Consider the following 27,355-nt stretch of genomic DNA (forward strand, 5'->3'; position numbering starts at 1 on the left):
CTTTCAGATCTTACTTCATTTAGTTCATTGAAACATTGAATATGTCCAGAATATGTCAACATATAGAAATAGTAACTCCTTATGCCTGTGTTTTTGTGATATCATTCATTCCCACAGTTTCTCCTACTTACAGAAAGTGGTGCAAACTTACTGGAAAAGCATGAATGTTTTCATCAGAGAGACCGAAATCCAAGACCACATCTTTTACATGCATACTGTATGATCTTCTTTAGTAATTGAATTAACTTTAAAATCTTTATCTGTAAATGAGAAAGAGTCCTTCTTTTTAAAATTCTTAATGAAGAATTACCAAAACAAAGTGCATAAAGGACGCAGCGGAGTATTGGAAAGGTGTAAGAGCTTAATACAATTATTAGCAACAGCAGATGCTTGTGATGCCCTCCTATTCTATATGAAAGTGATCATGCTTCACATTCCTCGTTTTTCCAACCCAGGGCAATTCGTGAAGTCTGTGAGACAAGATTACAGAGGAGATGCTCCTGTTTTGCTGGCAAACCTCTGCCAGTACATCACTGCCCATCCAAAGGAAGTATGTTTTATCATTGTTACTGCTTTCCTGAGGACAGGATTTGTGGACAAACAGGGGTATCCAGTTGAAAATCTCTTAGATCATCTGCCTCGAGTTCACCACTATTCACTTCAGTCAACAATACCAAGCCTGTTCCCACAATGCAGAATAGGATAAACAGATTTCTCCTTCTTCTACAATGGAAATACACTTACGTAAATGCATTATAAAAACAAATACACTGTCCAAGAGAACTTCTCTTTATTTTCTTGCTTAGCAGGATCTGTCTTCTAGGGAAGGAGCACATGGATGTTGAGGTCAGAATGTTTTAGCACTTTTAAATGAAATTCATAGGGAAAAGTCTCACGTGCTCCTTGCTGCTCTCTTTCCTTCTCATTCCATACTCCTCCCCGTGCCCAGGAGCATCCTCTGCACTCCTGTGATTCTAAATATCGCTCATAGTCTATTCTCAAAACTATCATTATGGTCCTCACCTCTTCATACCTGAATGCTGTTAGATGTTTCTGGTGTCTGAAAAATCAAAATTTTTGTTATTATTATGTTCCCTTCTGATTTTCACAAGAAAGTAAACCTACAAGGATAACAATCACGTTGTCAATAGTTACATGATTATTTTATCCTTATGCAAAGCTCTGATTAAAAGTCACATGGAAAGATTTTATTTGAGTCTCAGGCTAAAGCAATACTTCTTTTTTCCTTTCTCTTAAATCTTTACTCTTAAATCGTGAATTTCACTTTCACCTCCATCCAGTGACAGATTCCTACAACTTCAGTGAAAGAGATGGTCAAATTAGGGGAAACGAAAGGAAACGAATAGTCAGAAAGATTTCTCTGCCTCTAAATATCTAGTACTGAACTGAGCTGTACTGCACTCCATGGCCAGAGCAATACAGAAGTCACTGTGTGGAAAGAGAAAACAGAGAAGAGATTCCCCAGTGCATTTCCAATACAGGGCATCACAGGTCCCATGGGCTGTAAGGTTTCCTCTTTCCCTAACCACCACTCCACAGCACCATGTCCCCAGCTTTAAACAGGGAAACAAATATCCACTTATCCCAGCCAGCCACCCTAAGCCATAGCAGATGGGAGACCTCCAAGAATTATAACCTTAATACCAGGATGAGCCCATTGTCAAGATGGAGTAAATGAGAAGCACATCTCTGCCCGGTGAGTCACCGAGTGCTTGAAGACCCCATTTGTCCATAGAAGGACAGGTGTTGTATCTCTGCTCTGAAATCCTGTAGGCTCCTGTCCAATCAGACCCTCCCAATTCAGACCCTGAAAGAAGGCAGAAGGTTCAATGGTTGCTGGGCAGGGAGAGGGAGCAGATCTTTGGGAAGGGGGTAGGTGGAGTGGCATGGGACAAGGATCAGGCAGTGGAGGACCTACCTAGGCTGTCAGTCAAGGCAGCATAGAAGCAAGATCACCTGTGAGCTGGGGCTCCAAGCCCCAGCTACAAGTTCCATTGTCCTGTCAAGTTCACTCTCAAGATGCAACTTCAAAGACAAATTAAGAATTTTAAAACAGTGAACAGGGAGCATTAAATCCCCAGCACGGACCCATCTGAGCATGGTGTCCTGTTTGACTACACTGATCCAAACAGGGTGTATGGGCCCACCCTGTTTGAGAGCAAATGTTTTTTCTGTTAATCTGGTTAGTGTAACCTGGAACATGTTTCTCAAACACACTCACCAGTAGAACAATGGATATCTGACTCAGAAGTTTTACAGGTAAACCACATATGATTACTCTGCCTCTTCTTCAGACAGAGGAAGAAGACAAAGCACCAGGTCCTACGTCCTCCTTCCAGTCCTGACTGTGGCCCAGGAACTAACAAGTGCTCCAGGAAACAGTTTGAGAAACAAAACAAACAAACAAACAAAAACCCCACAGTTTAATTCATTTGTACTCCAAATCTAGGAAATCTTTGGTGTCTATGTTGCTCTACTTTCATTTTCTATAAGGTTCAGAAGGTAGACAGTTTGTATTTCATGAGAAATAATTGTTTTACATATTTCTAAAAGAAAATAACTTACTGGATCCTATATTTAACTATCAAAGTCAAGAATAAAACAGTTTTTGAGTCCTTGTTTAAAGTGAGGAATTGAATATGCATTCATTTTCCTTCTCAGATTGTTTCCATCTCCTCATCCTCTAGGATTATAGACCTTCCTTAGAAATTTTCAACAGTATCAAGTTTTAATTACAGGAATATTTTTGAGTTTTTTTCATTTTAATATTGAGAATTTTCTGAACACTCTTAAGAAAATCTTTAACAGCATATTTGTTAGTTTCATTTCTCAATATGAGCAAAGTCACCAGTACTTCCCCATTTTAGATATATTAATTATGATTAAATTCCCAGATGGGTAGAGCTCATCTCTGAGGTTCTGTTTCATTTCCAGCATTCACAAGAGGGACAAGGATGTGATGTGTGATATTTTTGGAGCTTTTCCATACGTAAGAGTATTCTGATAGCATTATACACGAATGACATTTTGTCATGATTTGAGATTCTGTGTCCCCAAACTTTTCATCCCCCTTTTTCCATGGACATAGATCTAGTTTCTTCTGAAAGTTAATGTTCAAGAGAGTACAAATCTTTTTATTGTAATCCAAATTATTTCTTTTTTTTTTCTGGAAGTGCTATAGAGGGTGCTCTTTACTATCTGGAAAAGTAGTTTTACATCATATCTTTGAGTAAAAATTATTTTATTTGTTTCGTGAAATATTTTATTATCTATTTTTGATCTCTTATCTCTATTTGTATGTGTCATCACACTTATCACTTTTTATCATTTTCTTTCTTTTTCCAGGAAGAGAGCTTGAAGTTTTTTTGCTTACATTACTGAGTTGACTGAATCTGATAAAGATTTTAATCCTGTTAATAAGATTTTCAAAAATTTCTTTAATTTCTTCACTGTGTTTTGGTTGGTTGGTTAGTTTATCTCCTCCTGTTCTTACCTGACTTTCCATAGTGTTTTCATTCTGGGTTGAAGTGGTGTCTCTGTAGGCTGGGTTTTGCAGACACATAGCTGGCATATATTTCCCATGGCCATCTGTACTATTCCTTCTGTCCCCTCAATTGCATGCAGCATTAACTCAATTTCTGATACTCCAGGAACATGCATCTGGCACTGAAATGGAACATTCTGCTCTACTTCCCTGTTCTTCACCATAAGAAAGATTACATATCTCTTGAAGTAGCCTTTTGCTGTTTAATCAGGTATGGTTAGTGACAAATCACTCTTTCTAACAAGTTCCATTCCTAAGGTTCTTCCTGCTCCACTTCTAGCTTTACCCAAAATGTCATTTACTTAGAATGCAAATGCCACTCTTCATTGCTCTCTTCCGCTGGCCTTATACAAGAGACACTGTGCTGGATGAGGAAATTGAGGAGGGAGGGACGAAATCTCAGGCATGGCAAAAACAGGAATTGGTGACTGTTCAGTTTGCTAATGTAATCTCTGCTCGTTAAAAAACAAGCAGTAAGAATGAGTCAAAATTTCTCTCCATTCCATCTCTATCTGTGTCATTCTAGTTCAGACGGATAAATGTTCTTCATCCAATCGCTACAAAATTAAAGTTGATGGAAATGTCTGCTCCCTTTGGACATGTGCCTTCCATTTCTGTTGTTTTTATTATTAAAGTTTTGGTGCAGGGGTTTTAAACTAGGGACACTTTACCACTGAGCTGCATCCCCAGACTTTTTAATTTTCAATTTTGATTTTGGGACAGGGGTCTTGCTAAGTTGCTGAGACTGGCCTGAACTTATAATCCTCCTACCTCACCCTCCCAAGTTGCTGGGATTACAGATGTTCAATACCACACCCAGTTCTTTCTTCTTATTTTTTTAAGCCATTGTTAATTATTGCCATTCTGTATAATTCTCCCTTTAATTTGTTTGTAAGTGAGGAGGTAGTCTCTCATGATCTCAACCCAGAAATTAGGTGTCTTCTAAATGCAGGTATAATTAATAGGTTAGTAAATGTCATAGTCATTTTATTATATACATGGAAACAATTAACAAATTCAAATTGAAGCAGTGTTATTGAGTGTGAAGAACACTGGTGTCAGAAAACATGTCAAAATTGTACCCCCTTTGATGAATTATGTGACCTTAAACAAGTCACATAGCTTTTATGAACCTATTTATTCATAAAGCAATAAAAATGACTCTTGTTCTAAGGACCTCACCATGTTGTAGTGAGGAACAAATGGGTCAATACTTGTGAAACCCTTCTGTAGTCATTAACACTGTTGACAGTGTTATTTGGCTTCATTAGAACCTTATTGAAATAGTAAACTAACAGGTCACAGAAATGGCTTATTACTATTTACTTTTTCATCATCATTAAAATGGTTTTGGTTATAAAAAGTAGGTAGTGATTTGAGTGCTTTGGCCCTGCCAATAAAGAAAAAGGAAAAAGATAATTCTCCCAAGTTAATCAATTTAAATGAATTTTATTCTGCCACTTCCATAGGTTCCTTAAATAATTTCATTGTTATTTCTATTTATAAGAACATGTAAATATTCAGACTTTAACTGTAATGCCTCTTAACAGCATAAAGGAAAAAAACAGCAAATGAGACCAAAGTCACAGGTAAACTTTTGCTCTTGTTAAATTTAAATAAAACAAAATCATAGACAACAAAAATTGGAAGATATTGTATAGAAAAGGAAGCAATGAAAAAATTGGTCTTTAATTATCTTTAAACTCCTTGGAAGCAAATACTTCTAAATAGAGTTATGATTTACAGGCTAATAAATGTCATGACATCTTGTTAATAGTATGAAAACCAACAAGTATACAAGGAGAGACTAATTTGGAATATGACAATTTTAAGAACATGGAAATAAAACACACACCAATTATATATTTTATTTTAATTGGTGTATAATACACTCTTCTGAGAGGAGACTATAGTAGTAACTTGTAGGCTTTTACCCTTAGTTGCACAAAATGGTAAATGAAGTGGCTTACCTTTGGTGGCATACTAAGAAACTTTTTCAAGAGGCAAGATCTTTCATTAAAATATTCCACAAACTTCTCTCCTTTTCTTTAGCTATCAGGTCGTGAAAGAAATTTATTTTCTATGTAAATATGACCTTTTTATTCATTTTTGCAGATAACCGAGATCAAGAGAAATTATATAAGGAACATAAATGCCCCTATCATTTTAGATTTTATATTGCTTTGCTTTTCATGTATTTTATTTCTATTACCTTGAGGAGAAGACCATGTCTTATCCATCAACACCATCATAACTTTGGATTCAGTTGCTCAGTGTACTCTTTCACAGAAGTACATTCCTCAGTTGCTAAGGCATAGATGGAAAGAAGCAGTTAAAAGCAGGACTGTGATCTTTCCTTTAGCCTCTGGGATTCTTGAAATATTAACTCAGGACATTTATAAGAGAACATTGCAAGTTCAGGAGATTCTTCATGACTGCCTTCATGGGCATGGATTCACAAGGACTCATCAAACTCAGAAAAGCTGTTATATTCCTATGTACAGTTTATTACAGTAAAAGTCCATTATGGAAATATCAGCAAAGGGAAGGAATATACAGGGCAGGTTCCAGGACAGTTTCAGACTTGAGTTTCCAGTCGTACTCTCTCAGTTAAATCTTGTGGACAGTGCTTGTTTCTTGCAGCAATGATGCATGACAATCAATGATGGGTATTGCCAAGAAGGAAAACTCATCCAAGCCTTGGGGTCCAGAGATTTTGTTGAAAATCAGTCACATAGAGATAACTGACCACCTGCACGGCTGACCTCAGTCTCCAGCTCCTGTGGAGGTCCAATGGTACCACATGGTATCACCATACATTAAATTGTTAGCATAGACCCCCTAAAGCAACTCAAGACCTCCAGTTAAACAAAGATATTCCTATCCAGAAGGTATTCCAAAAGCTTAAATGTGATGTTCCAGGATCTGAGGACTAAGTGCATAATCTTTCCCTGCACATGTATACTGATCTGTTACTCATACTATTTACTATCTTTTGTCATATGCACTATATCCTATGTCAATGTGCATTGATTGAAGTTGCAATGAACACCATTGTTGAGATTGTGCATCAAGTCATAGTTGCTGCCACTTACTTATGAGATACCTCAGCAAAGGAGAAAAGGAGTTGCCAATAAACCAGATATAAAAATTCAAGAGGTCCCAGAGCTTATGACTTCACTGGCTGAAGTGATCCATGGCTAGTCAGCTTCTTCTTTCATGACGACAGGCCCCCTCGTGAGGAGAGTTTGGGGGCAATATTTGGAAATTGTCTCTAAAGAGGAGTCATGTACTTATGCTGGTGCTGGATAGTCTTTGAGTTTTCTGCCCCATATTTTTTCTTTGGGCTAAGTAAATTTGATACTAGAGAAATCTCTCAAATCTCATTAAATCTTGCATAGCACAACAGTAGGAGAAACCCCAGCTCACCGGGGAGTGGAAGAGTTATACAGAACACCCAGTGATTCAACTTTTTGAGGAATTCCTGAGGAACTGGCTTCAGTCTTGCTTGACCCACTGTACTGACCAGACTCACCACATCCTAGATGCTTTGGAGCTGCATCATGAACAAAGAGAGTGAGTTGTTCATGTTTTAGAAGCCCCAGAATTTTTGGTCAAACTGCCTGAGCGCTCTTCTTCTATATGAGGAAGTCTATGAAGACCAGGATAGGTGCTTTGTCTAAAGTGCAGATGCTAACACAGACTGTCAAGGAAAAACTACCATATGTTTGATAAGGGGTTAATCTCCTAGCTACATAAAGGACTCCTACAATTCTATAGTAAAACACTAATAGCAATTTAAAAATGTGCTAAGGACCTGAATGATACACATGCTCAAGACATGTATGAAAAACACTCATTATTGCTAATCTTAAAATACAAGTCAAAGCCCAGTGAAATATCACTTCAGACTTCTTAGGATGGCTATTATTTTTTTAAGGCAGGTATTAAGGAGGATGGAGAGAAATTTAAATATTTGTACACTGTGAATGAGAATGTAAAATGGTGTAGCTACTATGGAAAGCAATATGAAAGTTCATCAAACAGAGAAACAACAACCATATGATCTACCAATACCACTTCTGGGCAAGTTGAAATCAGGAACTAGAAGAGACATTAGCACTCTCATGTTCATTGGAGCACTATTTACAATAGCTAAAATGTGAAAACAAGGTAAATGTCCATTGGCAGATGAATGGATAAAGAAAATGAGGTATGTACATGCAAGGGTGCATTAGTCATCTTTATGAAAGAATGACATTCTGCAGTATGTGATGATATGGATTAATATTGAGGAATTTATGCTAAGTGAAATAAAGCAATCACAGAGATAAAACACCACATGATTTCACTTGCATGATATATCTGAAATTCATAGAATTAAAAAGTGGAATGGTAGTGGCCAGAGGTTAAGGGAGGGGTAAATGATGAGTTACTTCTCAACTTGCATAAAGCTTTAGTTAAGCAAGGTGAATAAATTCTGGATATCTGCTTTATAATATTGTATCTATAGTCAGCTTATACATTTCTTAAAAGGATGGATACGATGTTGAGTGTTCTTGATGCAATAAAATAATTTTTTAAAAGCTGAATATGAAATTACCATATGAACCAGCAATTCCACTCCTAGGAGAACACCCAAAAGAATTGAAAACTCGTAATTAAGCAAATATTTGTACAGGATAGTTTATAGCAGCACTATTCATGATAGCTCAAAGATAGAAACAACTCACATGCCCATTGACTGATAAATGGATAATAAAACAAAATGTGTTATTTCTATACAATGGAATAATATGCTACCATAAAAATAAGTGAAACATGGATAGAGGCTGCAAAGTGGTTAAACCTCAAAAACATTACACTAAGTGAAAGAAACCAAACGTCAAGGGTCACAAATTCTATGACTTCATGTATTTGAAATGTCTAGCAACAGTAAATCCATGCAGACAGAGAGCATATAGTGGTTACTAGGAGCTGGGGACCAGGGATTGTGGAGCAACCATTTAATGGGTACAGTACAGGATTTCCTTCTGGGGTGATGCAAATGTTTTAGGAGTAGGTAGAGGTGATGGTCGTACAACCCTGTGATAGATTGTGCTAAGTTCCACTCAACTGTATACTTTAAAATTGCTGTCATTTCACTGTATGAATTTTACCTCCATAAAAAGGTAAATAAAGGAAAGTACATTAGAGGGAAGTATGGTTGGAGGTATGTTTCCGGGGTGTAGTTTCATGCAGAAAGAGGTATTTTAGTTAGGGATCTTAAGAAACAAGAGTGAATTTAAGTAGAATAAGTAGTTCAGAGTAAGTAGTTCATATTGTGAGAAAAATAATATTTTTATTCTCAGAAGATGTTCCATATTGGCAGGAAGAAGAGAAATTTAGTTTACGAAAAATAGCGAATATGGCTGTTTTTCTTTTTTTTAATCTGCCTATGATTAATTTTTCTAAAAAAGGGGCACTTTCTCATAAGAGTGCCACTTTTTTTGATGCTGAGTTCTTATAAATTTTTAAGATTCCTCTGACTAGTGTTGAAAAGCATGTTGTAATATAGTATCTCTAGATCTTCCTTCCAACCACATTTCTTCCTTCCCATCACTACCCCCTCCCAAGGAACTACATCAGCTTGATTTCTTTGGATTGATGGCTACAGTGAGCAGCTCTCCAAAGGCTTGGTCATGGCAGTCCAAGCGTCATCCTTCAGGACTGCTGAAAGCTAGTCTACGTGTCACTTGAGTCTGATTGTCCCTGCACACCCTTCAGCTCCTCCCAAAGAAAAGACAGGATTACAGGACTTTCAAGTTCCTCCAGAAACACTTAAAAAAACAAAAAAATAATGTGTCCAATGTTATCAAAATTTTTGCATACATACACACATATACTCATCATTGGGTAATACAGTCTTCACTCCCTTTTTGCCCCTATGTTTTAAAAATGAGAAAATGGAGGCTTAGAGACAGTTAATCAAAGTCCAGAAGCTGGTGAAGATGAGAGCCAGCTTTAGATATGACCTTCCACTCAGCAAAAATACTTCCACAGAGGTGTAAAGTACCTTCGTCTCAGTGGCTTTCAATATGCATGTGAAACTTAGTAGAAATTGAAAATAGCAGGCACCTCAGTAACCTTAATTTCCTTTGGTCTTAACTACTAGCAATATTGCCCTTGGAGCAGCAAAATTGTCTGGAAAAACCCAGGGGAGTTGAAATAATAACTCAGCATAACTCTTTTAAGATATGACTTGATGATTAGCTCAAATTACTGATATAGAGAATTAAACCTTATTGTTTCCAAGCATTAAAAAGAATTTGCCTTTTGGAGTTAATCAACTGAATGTGATTCAAGGTCAAGGTTCAGAGTTACTTGTCCCTGGTGTCCTCTGTGCCAAGAATGGTAGCTGTCACCTAGTTGGAGCACATGACACCTTAGCCAATGAAGGAGATGTCCTGTTAACCCCCTCTATCCTTTGGTAAGCTCAGTCTGGCAAAGCCATCTCTTAACAAAGGGCAGGGTGAGCAACTGTTGAGGGTGTGGACACTGTTGATTTCAAAGTTCTGGCCCGACACTTCTTATCCCAGCAAGTTGCTGTACAGAATATCTTTAAAATGGCTATAGCAACAGTACCTACCTTTTGAGTTACATCCTGGTGAGAATTGAATGACTTTTAAGTGTGTAGAATAATTCCTGCAGTTAATACAAATGGTATGTGTCTCCACTTATTATGAATATGGGTCCTGGGATCATAAATATGGATGTCAGTCATAATATAAGTGGAGGTGTACATAAAAGTTTAAGTGAGATCATAAGATACAATGTGTACACTGAAATAAGTGCATGCATTTGGGGTTTATCATTTTAAGACTCTTTGTGAAATTATTTTGGGTTATCTATCCTTTAAAAAATGACTTTCTTCCTAGTCCTACAACAACAACAATAAAAGCTAGTCAGTAGAAGTTTACAATTAGGTTCATATAATCTATTGTAACATTTAGTTGATAAGTATTGGTAAAGAATATTCTATTGGAGAGATGGGTTTCCTGATTTGTGCAGGAAAGGATGTACGTTATGCAGTAACTATCCACCCAGATACCTTTCTAAACCCAAGGAAAGAATCTTTACTCAAATAAAAAGCATTGACTGAAACAGGCTCATTATGGACTAAATTACTCATTGTAAAATATGCAGTAGCTTGATCATAAATTGTAAATCCTTATCAGGTGTCCAATACATATTTCTTTAACAAGTAAATGACACAGTACAGAGAAAACTGGCAAGAATCCTTTCTCTGCAGTATGGATTTTTCTTCGCCTTGTCTAAATTTTTCTACCTTTCTCATTTATCAGTATATTCTGAAATGCTGCTTCCTAGAATCAGGGTCCACATTTCCATTTATGGAAAAGTCTGAATTCTTGTATCTGTAATTGCTCAAAATGTCCCTTATGTATAGAATGATCACCAACTAAGCTTCCTGAAGTAGTCCGCCCAGTTTTCTAGAACCCCATGCCTTCCCCAGGTTGCCACCCGTTTACCAATCTGGGTACAGTGGATTTGGTTTATGTTGGGTGATTAGGAAGGTAAGGTCCCAGTCTTTTGTTGGAAATGGTAGCTTCCCAAATGAGATTTAAGCTGAAAACAAAGTAGGACCCTCATTTGGATAGGAGCATGTTTGTCAGGATGCACTTCCTGTGACTATTACACATACTCCAGCTTGCAGCAAGTTAAGGGTCTTCAGGGTCTGACAGTTTTGTGTGCTGCTCTGCAGTTAGCTAACCATTTGAAAATGGAGCACTCAAAGAGAGATGTCAGCTTATGCACCATATTCTCAGGGTTTGAATCTTGGAAAATGAAATGTTAGGTCATAACTGGTAATAAAACAATTCAATCTCTCCAGTAAAATGCAGAGATTGTCACCATTTCCATCAACAAACATGAAAAACAGATAAGGCAGAAATTAAGAAAAGCTCAAAGCAGGCCCAGAGACAAGAAAAATGAAGTCATACAAAGTCTGTCACAGTCAAGATATTCAAGAAATAGTAAATACACAGAATCACAGTCCACTAAAACTGGCATTTTTCCACAGTGAAAAATTAAAGCTTATAGATAAAATAATGTCATCTATTGATATTGAGTTGAACTAAATAGAAAATATTCGTAAAGTTAATTTTTCTAATCACCTTTTCTCCCTTGGAAGGGTTTTTAGGCTTTATTCTTTATGTGAATGATGTGTTCTTTCAAATCTTTAATCAAGTTCCATAATTCATTCCATCAACATACTGTAACATATGCCATTAAAGTATAATGTGTTGTAAGTCATTCTATTGACAGAGCTCCATAAACTATGGAGTTGGTGGAAATAAATCATATTGTCTTCTATTTTTCTCTGAAAATAAACATCTATACTCATAGAAAATAAATACAAAAATGAAAACCAAAATTTTAGTAAAATGTAAAATGTCACTGAAGACTTTCATAATATTTCATGTGAAAATGAAGTCCTTAGATATTATTTTTACTCCCTATTAAGGGTTTGTAGGATGAATTTGTGATTATTACATATTTGAATTCTATGACAATTTTTTCTAAATAATGAGATATTTTAATTTTTAATCAACATGCAATAATTAGGTACGTTTATGGGGTACAGAATGATACATACACATTATAATGTATAAAGCTGCTCCGCCTGACCTTTCCGGTGCAGCCATTTTCCCCGCCTCCCAACCACTTGTCAGTCTGTGAACATCCTAGTTAGCTATTGGTTCATCAGTCAGCTTGCAAGTATCCTTCTCCGATATTGGTCCCCTGTTAGCCCTGCGGAATTCAACTGTTTACTATAGCTTCCCCACCATCTTTTCCCATCCTTCTGTCTGTCCTCCTCACCTTTCTCTATCCTCCTGGCTTTCCACTCTCTCTAGTGCGCGCCCTTTCTCTTTTCCTCTCATTTTCTCTCTTACCCTGCAGGAAGACACTCTGTTAATTACTAATAAACTCCCTTATGTGATTTCCCGTGTCCAGTGCGGTTCCATGGGATTTCCTTACACACATGCCCATATAGACTTGGGTATAATGTTCAAAGTGGGACACTAGGTATATCCATCACTGCAAAGTGATGATGAAAACATTTATATTCTCTCTTTGAGTTATTTTGACATATCCAATAAAATATTGTTGACTATAGTCACCCTACTGTGCAAGAGAACACACGAGTTTATCCTGTGTAATTGTGCACTGTACCACTGACCAAGCTCTCCCCTTGCTCCCTCCTCACCTCTGGGCACTACTGTTCTACACTGCAACGATATTCTCAATCAGGTTTTAGAGTGAAAACAACTAAAGGAGATGACATGTTGTAAGTGCACTCCAGGCAACTTCGCGCACTACTGAAACATTACCCTTCTCTTTTCAAAAGCCAGTTCTGATTATGAAGCCAGAATTAAGGACAGGTAGTTAGTGTAAAAATAGGGGATCGGGTCAAATCCAGGAAATGAAGCCATGAAGCCATCTGCCTCTGGAAGTTGGAGACTGCCCCTGGAAGAATGGAATGTCAAGGATCTCTGGAGCCTATTGATTACCAAATTTACCTGCCTTTATCAAGGACTGCAAGCATGGAGCTGTTAATTAATGCCCCCTCGGCCCTTGCCTGCCTGAATCACCTTGGCCCTCCCCCTGCCCATGGCTTCTCACTTAATGCAAAACCAGGCCTAGTCACTAGGCAGGAAGGAGAGATAAGGGGGATAGAACTGGAGAACAAAAGAGATTTAACCTATAAAAGATGTAGGGTGTGCTCACTTCTTGGGACTTTAGAACATCAGCCATGGCCCCCTTCTTCCTGCCAGGAGAAGTCTGTATTATTACCTTTAATTAAATCTGCTTAATATGCTTGCCTTGGCATGCTTCTCTAGTGTTCAATCTTCAACATTAGAAGGAGCAGAACTCGTCACCGGTAAATGGCAGTATCAATAACATGATTCTCTTGCTTAAAAATCTGAATGGTTTTCTACTTGCCCAAAATAAAAAAGTCTCCTTGAGCAGAGTTCAATGCTCAGAGTCCTCCAGACTCTAGCTTACCTCTCATCTCCCAACATTGTCTCTTATCTTAGGCTGTAGCCAAACTTCACCATTCCCTTAACACTTCTCTCTGTGCCCTTGTCCATACTATTCCCTTTGTGTGTTACTCAGTTTTCCATCATTATGAGAAAACACCTGAGATAAATAAACTTACAAGAAGAAAAGGTTTACTTTCACTCATGGTTTCAGAGATTTCAGTCCATATTCACTTGACTCCATTGCCTTTGGGTCTATGGTGAAGCAGAACATATGATGGGTCATGTGTGGCAAAGGAGGCTGTTTATTTCATGGCAGCCAGAAAGCATGAAGAGAGAGAAAGTGGATGGGTCCCAATATCCCCTTCAAGGGTACAACCCCAATTACCTAACTTCTTCCCACTGGGCTCCACCGCCACGTCTCAATAGTGCCATCAACTAGAGACCCCATCTTTAACACATGGCCTTTGAAGGGAACTTATTCAAACCATACCCCTCTGCCAATAATTTCTTTCCTGTTTTTGCATGTTCACATGCTAGATAATTTTTTCCCACCCAAACTTGCACGTTCAAGCCCAGATAACATTGAAGACTGAATCAAATGCCAACTTTTCATGAATCCTTTTCTCCATAAAAATTCTTCTTCTAAATCCCTCTCTGTGATAAGTACTTTGTGTCCTAAATTATAATTATTTTCCAACCTGCTTTAATTCCTTTGTAAAACCATAAGCTCCATAAGAGCAGGATGCATAAGAGATTAATTTTAAAATCTTACTGAAGACAGAATAAAGTACCTGGAATCTGTGATGGATAAAATTACATGATGTATCTTTTTGGGTTAAAAAAAGTTGATTCTATTTGAGTGATTCTTTCCTCTCACGCTTGCTTGGATCCGATGGTATAAGAGATGATGGAAGGAAAGGAAACCAGAAGTGAGTTTCTTCTTGTTCCTCTTTAGACAAAATGACCCAGATTTCTGCTTTTGTTCCTCAAATTACCTAATTAACTACTTACCCATGTTTCAGATTTTGAAATGTTTGCTCAGATTTCAGTAATGAATGAATTTAAACAAAAAAGACACCAAATAATTGTCAGAAATAATATAAAAAATTCCTCTAAGTAAAAGGGAAATGTAAAGTGGAAATGGAGAATACCCTTTTATGTCCTTGATATGTGCACCTACAGTTTAAAATGTAAGGCTCTTAGAGTTTAACCAGTTTCCACAAATCCCAAAACCCATCATCTTCTATGATGAAAAAATAAAGATATATTTTAAAGTGTTGCAAATGTTTAAAACTGAAGAGGACCTGATATTTAATCCAGACAGTTAGTAAAATTTATGCCAAAATGAAACTGGGACTGGTAATATACAGCTCTACATTTTGGAGATTGAGCACATTTTAGAGTTCAGAATAAAGGTAAATCCAAGATTCCCTAAGCAGACACTTTTTTTTTTCTAATTTCCAAAACCATTTGTCAACCTGTTTCATACATCAGCTGCAAAGAATTACAACATAGAAAAATCACACTAAGATTGGAAGCAAAGTGAGATTAACTTGGTAGGCCATATCTTGTTTTCAAGAGCTCACCTCTAGCAACAGATAAAAAAAATGACTTTTATTTCATTGACATTGATGAAAGCAGAATTTGTTCTAGTGAGTTTTCTTTCCCCTTCAATCATTTGGGAGAAATTTTTCAATTATTTCAGGCCAGCAGAATAACAAAATCCCCAAAGTTTTACTACCACTTCTCCCTAGAGCACTGTTAATGTGTTGAAGCCAAGAAAATTTAAGGTGTCTGTCTTAGAACTGAGAGGCTATGAAAGTCGAATCTTCTCTGGCATATTTAATGCCCGAGGAGAACTCTGTGACTCTCATTTTAATAGTAATCTCATTTGACCTGAACTCGTAAATCCATGCGTTATAATAGATGACATTTGGGGAAGGACTTTTAGTAAATTTTACTCATGGGATTGTAGGATGAACGAAAATTTCAAAACTTGGGGAGTCCAATGTTAGTCGGTCTTTATACTTGGGCTTACACGGTGTGATTCACATCAATCAAGCAAACTTTGCGTTTGATTCTGTTTTGTTGTCTCAGCTCTGCCTTGGGCACATTGCTTGCACTGTGTAGCATGACTTCTGTTAGTCCTATTTCCATTAGTCTGTCCCCTTCCTGCATCGTCTCCCATTTCCTCTGAACCTACTTCGACATAGTTCTTACCTGCTGTCATTCAAATAAAATTCTTCCCTTAACGCTTGCTGAGGATGTCTAAATACGAAACTGCTCAGCCATTCCCCTTTGTCCTCTCTACAGCACTAGGAACCACTGGCCACCTTCTCTTCTTTGAAACTCTTATGTGTCTGCTGACTCCTATGGATCTTACGCAATTTCCTCCACGTATCTGGTCCCTCTCATTTTCCTTTAGACCTCCTTTCCCCTAAGTGATGACATTTCCCTGAGTTTTATTCTTGGTCCCTTTTTCTTCTTACCTCATTTTCTTGAGTGATCTTCTCTGTGATGAATGCAAAGCTGACCTTCCTGCCAAGAAACAGATTCCTAATTCTCAGTGCCTCCCCAGCGTGACCACTTAGGTGCTCAGCAGGTGCCTTAGAACTAAAATGTGCTGCTTCTCCTGCAAACCTGCGCCTCCTCATAAGATATTGCCATTTTTATAAATGGCCAATATCACGACCATAGGCTGAGTGCGACTCCTGCTTTCCTTGTCGCTCCCGCCCTGTCTGATTTCATCTGTCACCAGGTGTAACGGCTTTACCTGCACAGCATTCCACAGAATTCTTCACTGCTTCCTCTATTTCAGTCCTTCATCAGGCCACCATTTTTCAGCACCCCCTGAATCCCTCATATTTCCCCAATGTTCAGCACACCCCTACTCTACCTTTTACCTGTTACCTAAATCCTCATTTGAAAACATGTGGATAATAATAATTGTCTCTTCTGTTAATCTTTTGAGAACTTTTCACAGCCCATAAAATGAAGCCAGACTAGGGAAAAGACAAAGGAACAGTGGTTGGCTGTTCTAAGCAGCTCTTTTAAAAATAAAAAAAATTTTTTTGTACATTTTGTTGTTGATGGACCTTTATTTTATTCACTTATTTATATGCGGTGCTGAGAATCAAACCCAGTGCCTCACACATGCTAGGCAAGTGCTCTATCACTCAGCACAACCACAGCCTTCCAAGCAGCTCTTGAGAGCTGACTAGGTGTATCTTTTCCTAACTGTGGATTCTGATTTCAGTGACTATCCTCTATAGCTTTACATTTGCTTTGATAGCAATATCAAGGGTCAATGAAATGTGAGAACAGGTGATGTGTCACTTCTAAGTACTTCATGTAAATTAGCAAATGCTATAAATTAGGGTTTTTTCTTTGTTTACATTTTGAGATCATCTTAAACATGTATACGTCCACGGAAGCTCATGCTTGAAAGGTATTCTAAATGGGGCAGTGTGACTTGCTATAATTCAGTAGTTTTGAGAGATTTTCTCCTCTATCTGGCCAAAGAAACTTTGGAAATATATTTATCCATCTATGTTTATGTTGAAAACTGTGTTAGACTGTATTGTTGTTCAGAAATATTCCCTTCTTCACTTGGAAGTAGTTGTATTTCTCCTCCACATTGAAATCAGTCACATGACTTGCTTGGTCAATGAAATGTGAAAACAGGTGACATGTATCACTTCTAAGCCAACTTTAAAAAGAATCAGCATTCTGTTTCTGTTCCTTCTGGTCATGATCCAGATAAAGATTGTTCTATCATCCTGCATCCCAGAGAAAAATTTTTATAATGTGTTGCTTTTATTCCAAAAGTGTCTTATTAATTTCCTTAATTATATAATCCCAAAAATGGATATGGAGGAAATCTGCATAACTGTATATACTGCACCTACATCTATGTCATATATGAGAGTACGTGTATTTGTATATATACATATATATTACTCATATGGTACGTATACACAAAGTTGTCTGCATACATGTTGCTGTTTATAACACTAGCTAATCCTAACTTTTAAGCCTAATGCCTTAATATATTCATATGCTTTTATTAAAATCCATGCACCTGTGTTCTAGCCAAAGCCAAAATACAAAAATTCTAAAACATCAACTCCACCTCCTATGTCCTATTCTCCTTTTCCCCTTTTCCAAACTTAAGTCCAAACACCTGCTTCTTCACAGCCTTGTTTAACTCTCTTCACTGCTTCCTGGAGGATTTTTTCCTCATGCAGATTTTACTTGAGCTTCTTTTATATGTATTTATTTCCTTTGCTGGCTCCTGAGACATTATAATAAAAATATGGATACACTTAAAGTTGTTTTAATTTTGTCAACCTTCTTTTTGTATCCCTTTTGCCTAAATTAGTGTATAGAATATGGTTTAAGTTTAATAAATGTTGAACAAATGACTCAGGAATAATGTGCTAGATTCTGCTATTTCACAGCAAATTCAAAAGTAAACTGCAGAGGGTCTGCAAATTTAAATGTAAAAACCAAATTTGTTTATATATATACAGCAGGGCTTTTCCAAGCAAAATAAAAAACACGGACACTGCAAAGAGAGTATGGACAGATATGGCTAATTAAATATAAGACTTCTGGGTAAGAAAAGATAACTTAAATAATGAAGAGAAGAAGAGCCAACTCAAAGAGTATGTTTTTAATACAGATAATAGTAACATTGCTTACAATTCTATTACAACTTGGTCAGAGCTCTTTGTACCAGAACGAAGACCACCAAAAAGAAAATCAGACAAAGCAATGGGTAATGAACAAAGAAGAAAATTTTAAAACAAGTATACAAAGATGTGCAACAGTGTAAATGGCAAAACTATCAAAAAATTCCTGATTTTGTTTAAAAAATAAAGAGAACATATGCCTATTAACACTGTATAAGCATTGAAAATATAATATCAGTTACTTTAAAGATCGTCTTGTTTGAATACCTGTGGTATTTAACTTTCACAATGATCAAGTATTGATTTTATTCAAATACTGTTTTCATAAGTGTTTTTAATTTTTGGTAGTGGAAAATGGTGAAATAGATCATTATGTGAGCTTAAGCAAAATTCCTTGATGAATTATTATAAACCCAAACCTCTTCCATTACTACCGCAAGACACGACTGCTTTGTAAAATAAAAAGACTTTGTGAGGAACGAGAGAGGTGCTTGTATCTAGCTGTACAGGTCTGTAAGCCTGGTTCCAGAGTCATCTGCCTGTCTGGGGCTGAACTTCCACCCCTCCCTTGCTGAGTGATCTTGAAAATATTTAATAATCCTTCTATGTGTCAGTTTCATTACCTCTAAAATGCAGATTAAAATCATAATGATGTCACAGGCTTATCATAGGGATTAAGTGAATTAATAGCCTTTCAAATAAGAGCTGGCACATACTAACTGCTTTACAAAGGTTATTTGTCAGTATAAACTTGAGAGACTCAGGAAGACAATACAACAATAATCTCTTGGGATTGAGAGGCAAAAACATTCACTTCTTAGTGATGGCAGATCAAGGGATGAAGGGTGGAATGTTCTAGTAAGTTCCACCACTTAGGCAATAAGGTAGAGAGCTGACTTTTAGAAAATTTAAAAATGATAATAGTGATGAGTAAATGTCACTTTGGTTTTTATTTTTATTTTTATTTAGTTTTTTAATTATTTAATTATTTTTTTTATTTTTTACAGACTGCATTTTTTTTTTTTTTTTTTTTTTTTTTTTTTAGTTTAAAGATCTAATTGACTTTTATTAGTGATTCAATAATGAGACATCATCCCAACTCAAAACAGAGGGAGCTCTGCTGGGAAGGGAACAATAGTGGGGTTTGTAGAGCAGATTTAGCAGGAATAAGAACACATAACAAGAAAATAAAGTAAGTTGGTTAATATTAGGTTGCTTTTCTTGTAAAGGGAAAACTAAGGGGAGTTCTTTATGTTGTGGGGTCAGGTTGACTAGTCCCTTTCCTATTGACTGCTATGAATGTTCTGTTTTGGGGAGAAACTGACCTGCTTAGGGATTTCTTATTAGCATTTCATTTGATTACACAACACTTGGCACGAGTGACTCCTCGTGGCTATTTTGTTCTGGGATGCTGGTGCTTAGTGTAGGACCCTAGTCTAAAACAATGACCTCCAGCAAATTATATGTAACACACCTTTCCCACATCTTTATTACATACTTGTTGTTACTTTAACACTTTCCACGTAGGCCTCATATACAAATAGGTGAATTTCTTCCTCACTTTTTGGGGGCAAAATATTGATTCATTACCTCTGAATTCATAATCAAAAGCAGTATAACTTATTTCTGGATGAAGTTTATCTAGCAAGTTTATTTTCTCCATAAGGCACAGGAGAAACTCTGGCACTTGGGAACAATCAGACTGCATTTTGATTCACTGTACACAAATGGGGTTCATCTTTTCATTTCTATGGTTGTACACGATGTAGATTCATATCATTCATGTAATCATACATGCACATAGGGTAACGATGTCTGTCTCATTCCACCGTTTTTCATACCCACCCACTCTCATTTCCTTCTACATAATCTAAAGTTCCTCCATTCTAGTCCTATGAACAGGCAAGTCTAAACCTTACCAGTAATAAAACTTCAGCATCTTATCTCCTCCCTGCTTCTCCTAAAATGAAGAACAACAACAACAAAAAAAAACATTTTGGTTGCTCTAAATTCAAAAGAATTGCCATAGGTTACTATTGAGTTAAATAATGTACAAAAAGCTTCAAATAAACACATTTTTGTTATTGCTTTAATAATCATTTTATATTACATTAAAGTGAATTCATTGAACCTCCAGCTATATATTTGTCCTCGATATCTGTGGAGTACGTGGTATATGTTCCCTCTGGGAGTGAGGTTTTTTTTTTTTAATTTAATTATTCCTTTTTAAAATTTGTTCTCATGAGTTATACATGGCAGCAGATGCATTTTGACATATTGTACACAAATGGAGCCAACTTCACGTTCCTCTGGCTGAACATGATGCAGTCACACCAGTCACACCAGTTGTGCAATCATACATGTGTATAGGGTAATAATGTCTGTCTCATTCCACCATCCTCTCACCCCCACACCCCCTCGCCTCTTCTCATCCCCTCTGCCCAATCCAAAGTTCCTCCATTCTTCCCTAGCCTCCCCCACATTTTGGATCAGCTTCTCCTTATCAGAGAAAACAAAGTCTTCTCTTTTTTGGGTGTGGCTTATTTCACTTAGCATGATATTCTCCAGCTGCATCCATTTACCTGAAGATGCCATAATTTCAATCTTCTTTAAGGTTGAGTAATATTGTCTATGTATACTGCATTTTTAAAAAATCCATTCATCTGTTCAAGGGCACCTAAGTTGGTTCCATAATTTGAATTGAGCTGCTATAAACACTGATGTGGTCCTGTTACTATAGTACTCTGATTTTAAGTCCCTTGGGTATAAACTGAAGAGTGGGACAGCTGGATCAAATGGTGGTTCCATTCCAAGTTTTCTGAGGAATCTTCATACTGCTTTCCAGAGTGGTTGCACCAATTTGCAGTCCCACCAGCAAGGTATGAGTGTACCTTTTTCCCCACATTCTCGCCAACAGTTATTATTCCTTGTATTGATAATTGCCATTCTGACTGAGTGAAATGAAATCTTAGAGTAGTTGTGATTTGCATTTCTCTAATTGCTAGATTTTGTAACAGTTTGACATAGTTTGAACTTGTCTGTGGCACATTTTAGCAACAAACTTGGAGTACTATTAAATATTCCTCCAAACCATACAGGATGGGTGTGTAGCTTACTGGTAGAGTACTAACCCAGTATGCATGGGGTCCTGGGCTCAATCCCCAGCAACTCCCCCCAAAGGAGTTTTGAAAAAAGTAATGATTGTGAAGAACACAGAACTTCAGTTACTTTGATTCTGTCACTCAATATTCAATATAACTACTTAGACTTTTTATTTATTTGAGATTTATACATATGCCATTTTCCCCTTGTCCTTTACTTGCCAGAAACACTGGCTTTTTTTTTTTTTTAACTGCAAAACACAGTAAGGTTTTTCCTATCTCAGGGCCTTTGCACATGTTTTTACTCTGCTTGGACCTGGCTTCCACAGCCCTCACTGCAGAAGACTCCTCAGCTTTCAATACGAAAGGTAACATTACTTCCTCAGCGCTTGCCTGGGTGTTTTGCAGGGTACGAAGTTAATTTCAAAGTGTCCTTTCTTTTAACAAGTGCAAATATTACACCATGTATAAATAATTATACTCAATTTAAACATGTTTAGTTAAAAGCATATTATTTCTAATTGTTAATTGTTCCAAAACTAAATAATGAGTCAAGAAATTAAATACCGTTATTGACTACTATCTGATTATTATTGAAAATAACTTTATTGTATAAAATAGAAAGTTGTTAAATATCTAGCTCAGGTGATAACTTTTTAGGTATGCAGCTTGTTATTACTTTAAATAATTTTAAATAGTGGGAGGTGATTTTGTTTTGTTTCTTTTTTGCCTTCTGAGTGTAAAAAAAATAGAATATAACACCAAGAGGCATTGCAAAATAAGCTGCATTTCACAATTAAATTTTCTATAAGGTTAGTCTAAGCACAAGGCCCTGGGTTCGATCCCCAGCACCCAAAAAACAAACAAAAAAAAAGGTTAGTCAAGGAAAGCCCAAACAAACCAATTTTAAGTATTTTTCTCAACCTTATTTATAGTTCCTCTATTTCTACAATATTGCCATGAATGGTAGTTATAAACTTTATAAATGAGTAATAAAGATGGAGTCTTTTAATGATGAAAGGAAAAGATTAGTTAAAATTATCGTTATCTAACTTCCTAGTTAAAGATGGTAAAACTTCTTTTATTTCTTAGCTATATATATATTTATTTTTGTGTTTTTCTAAAATTTGCCTTTCCACAAATAATTCTTAAAGGAATGAAAATGCTTGGGAAGAAATAAATCCACACAAATATACAACCGATCTTTGACAAAGGAGCAAAAGCAATGGAGAAATACGATAGGCTTTCCAACAAATGATGCAGGAGCAAGTGGATATCCATATGCAGAAAAAAATTATAGATGCAGATCTTACAATGTTCCAAAAAATTAACTTAAAATGGACCAAAAACCTAAATGTAGAGAATCAAACTCTAAATATCCTAGAAGGTAACAGAGAAAATCTGGATGAAGTTGGGTTTGTGATGTTTGTCTAGCTACAGCACTAGGGGTCCGATCCATGAAACGAATAGTTGATAAACTGGACTTTATTACCTCTAAAACCTTAAGCTGTTAATAGAATGAGAAGATAGTCATAGACCAGGAGAGAATATTTTTAGAAGACCTATCTGAAAAGTTTGCTATCCAAAATATACAAATAACTGTAGATCTTAACAATAAAAACTCAAGCAATGCAATTTAAAAAAAAATTAAGGATATCAACAAGCACCTACCTTACAGATGGAAAGTAAATATAGGAAATGATCCTCAACATCACGAAGCAATGGTGACATGCCAGTACATACCTAGTAGAAAGGAAAAAATTCAGGACAGATCAAACCAAATGCTGTCAAGGATGGAGTGCATCAGGAACTCTCATTCATTGCTGGTAGAAGGGCAAGATAGCAGAGCCACATTGGCAAACATTTTGGCAGTTTCTTACTAAATAAAGCATACTTGTGAATAGACTTTATAATGTTAATTTATAATCCCTGGTTTCTTCATCATTTTTGACATGAAAGGGTGGCTGATTTTGTTGAAAACATTTTTCTATCTATTGAGATGATCATGTGATTCTTGTCCTTAATTCTATTTATGTGGTGAATGAAATGTGTTGTTTTGTGTATTTTTAACCAACCTTGCATCCCTGGGATTATGGTGTAGTATCTTCTTAATTCATAGGCCAACATTGTACTAAACAGAAAATCTGAAAGTATTTCCTCACAAATCAGGAATAAGACTAGGTTGTCTGCTCTCACCACTGCTCTTCGACATGGTTCTTGAGACAACAGCCAGAGCAATCACACTCTAACCTTCACAATTAGAACAATAGAATGCTGAAGAAAGAAATTGAAAAGACTTCAGAAGATGGAAATACATCCCATATTCTTAGATGAGCAGAATTAATATTGCCAAAGTAGCCATACCAACAAAAGTGTAGTGCAGATTCAATGCAGTCCTCATCAGAATACTGATGGTATTCTTCACAAAACTAGAAAAAACATTCCTAAAATTCATTTGGAACAATAAAAGACCCAGAATGACCAAGTCAATACTAAGCAAGAAAAGTGATGTTGAAGGCATCCAACATCCAATCAGATCCAATCAGATTGTAGTTAAAAAAAAAAAAGCATGATATTGTCATCTAAACAGACATTAAGACCAATGGAATAGAAAAGACACAGAGAGAAATCCGTTCAGATATAGGCATCTCATATTTGACAAAGGTGCGGAAAACATATATTGGAGAAAGCATAGTTTTTTTAACAAATGATCCTGGAAAAGTTGGATATCCATATGTAGAAAAATAAAATGAGATCCACACCTTTGAACCTGCACAAAGTCAACCAAAATGAATTAAACACTGAGAAATTAGGCCAAAGCTGCTAAGACAAAATGTAGGGCTACAACTCCAACATACTGGTAAAGACACTGACTTGCTTAAATAGACTCCTAAAACTCAAGAAATAAAGCTCAAGAATCAATAAGTGGGGTGGCATCAAATTAAAAAGCTACACAGCTAAAGAAGGGGATTAATGAATATCATGAATGTACAAATAACTCAAAAATATTAACACCTACATAAACAAATAAATAAATCACCCTAGTTAATGAATGGCCAAAAAACTAAACAAACACTTCTTAAAATAAATATAAATGGCCAACAAATATATGATAAATATCCAACATCCCTAGCAATCAGGGAAATGGAAATTGGAAGGAAATTGGATTTCTTTCAAATCTTGAACACTGGATTTGAAGGGAGATACTTAACTTCCTCATCTGTATTGCTGCTTCCAGAACTTTATTCTCTTCCTTTTTGTAAGTTCACATCTTGTCAATCACATATCTAGACTTATCACCCTTTTCTCCTAGTTTCTCTCATCTCCAGAATTTCCACTTGATGAAAGTGATCATTTCTAACTCCCAGTCTTATAACCCAATTTCTGCCATTGATTCAGGTGACTGCAGTGGCTGTGTGATATCCAACCCAACATCTCTAACCCATATTCTTCCCTCCTGATTCAATCAAGGGCCTGGTCCTCTACAGATGCTCAAGGTTTCTGCATGGTTCTCTATTATCAAGTGAGCAGTTTGCCTTTCCAGTTATCATCTCTGTCTCCTAGACCTTCAATCTATTCCTCATTCTTGCCTTGTTACTGTCACAAATATATTTTCCTTGAGGTGATATTTTCCTACAGATGCAATCCTACTTCTCTATTTCCCCAACCCTTTCCCCCACACCCTGCACACCAAGCTTCTAGCATATTTTTCAGAAGTAAAAAACTGTATTTTGGTCATTCCCTTGCATAAAAAGCCTTTTGTAACTAACTTGGACACTTTACATAAAATCTGATCTCACAATGGTTTTCAACACCAGAATTGATCTGTCGATAGCTTCCTCCCATCTTATCTTATCTTCCCCCTTAACCTCTGCATTCAGACCACACTGGTCTCCTCTGATTTCTCCAACATGCTACGATTTAGCACTCTCCAATTTCTCAGCACATGCTCTTTCCCACGAATCAAACCTCTCTTCCCTGTTCTTCCCATGGTTGAATTTGAATGATACTCTACTCATTCACATTGATCTCTTTCCACCCATTCTACGTGATTACACCCTGATCAGTGTTCATTTTGATTTCAAATTATGGATTAATTTGCTCATTTAACAATTTTGTCTACTACTCTATCTATATATAGTGCATACCTGAGACCAAAAAAATCTTATTAATAATGACCTAACTGTAAATTATTTTGTTTGGATTGTGAGTTTGAGGGTAGGTGCACTGTATCAGAATGTCATGCAGATTTCTTTACCTTGCATCCAGGATCACTACAACAGCATTAGTGTTCATTATGCACTCTGGTTAAGGATGAAGAAGGAGGGAAATCAAGGAGTAGTACTATCTATATCAAAAAAGCAAAATATTTTCTAGAAAATTCAAGAAAGTCATGGATGTTTTACTGACAAGAATTCTGAAACATGTCGTTTTGGTCAGCTTTTCATTATTTTGACCAAAATACCTGACATAAATAGGTGAACAGCCTTCACTTTGGCTCATGATTTCAGAGGTTTAGGCCCTGGTTGGCAGACTCCAAGACAGAAACATCACGGCAAAGGGTACAATGGTGCCTACCTCCCAGCAGATTAGGAGACTGAGGCAGGAGGATCATGAGTTCAAAACCAGCTTCAGCAACTTAGTGAGGCAATAAGCAACTCAGAAAGATCATGTCTCTAGGAATAAAAGTACAAAATAGGGCTGGGGATGTGGCTCAGTGGTTAAATGCCCCCGAGTTCAATTCCTGGTACCAAAATAAAAGAGTATGGGGGAGGAAAGCTTCAAGAAAGGAAAAGGTGATGGGACAAAATATACCCTTTCAGGCCATGCCCTCAGTGAACTCCTTCCTTCAACGAGACCCCGCCTCTGACAGTTCATACCACCTCCCAAAAAACCTTTCAAATGATTCATCCATCGGTTGAATTAATCCATTGATGAGGCTACAGCCCTCATAATCCAATAATGTCCTCAAAGCTCTACCCCTGAGCATTGTTGCTTTGAGGATGGAACCTTCAACATATAGCCTTTGGGGGATATTCTACATCTAAACCATAATACTGGTATGTTCCTGCTAAAATAAGTTCCAGTAATCAGAGATGTTACATTTTCTGGCCTCCAAGATGTGTTAAAACTGAAGAAAATTCAGTTGTAATGGGCACTGGATGAGCTACTCTGCTTTGGTGTGAAATGTATGTGTCCTAAAATTCAACTATTAGAACCTGATACCCAATGTGACAGTATCAAGAGGCAGGGCCCTGGGGAGAAGTGATTAATGTCACTCTAGTCATTAAGGTGCTCCACCCTCCCGAATGGAATTAGTCTTCTTAAAAAAGAGATGGAGGGCTGGGGATATAGCTCAGTCGGTAGAGTGCTTGTCTTGCAAGCACAAAGCCCTGGGTTCGATCCCCAGCACCACCACCAAAAAAAAGAGAGAGATGGAAAGGAGAACACTAATCCCTTTATCCCTTTTTTCTGGTCTTTGAAGATGAAGCCACAAGGTGCCATCTTCCAAGCCGAGAGCAAGATTGATCAGATAACGAGTTTGACCTTGAGGCAAGGAAGGTGGGTGCCCTCTATACCCCTCCCCAAACTGCAAAAAACAAGAAAGTGGATTTTCTCTGTAGTTTCTTCCCTCAGAGGGAATAAACTCATGTTGTTTCATCCACTAAGTTTGTGGTGATTTGTTTCAACAGTAAAGGGGCACTAATACATTGTCATTGCAGTGTGTTTAGGAAGCTACAGCGTCTCAACCTCCATTTCTAACCACAAATATTTCACTCTTTATTTCAGGTGCTAAAATTGATTTACTGTGATCTATATCTTCTCTTTAGATTTTGATCTATCTGTTCTATCATTTCAATTTCTTACCCACTTCCTACATAATCATTAGATTCATCTTGTGTGCACCAAGTCACACCAACTGCTGGCCTCCGTACTGGTTAATTGGTT

The sequence above is a fragment of the Sciurus carolinensis genome, chromosome 10 (genome assembly GCF_902686445.1).
Source record: "Sciurus carolinensis chromosome 10, mSciCar1.2, whole genome shotgun sequence".
Taxonomy (NCBI): domain Eukaryota; kingdom Metazoa; phylum Chordata; class Mammalia; order Rodentia; family Sciuridae; genus Sciurus; species Sciurus carolinensis.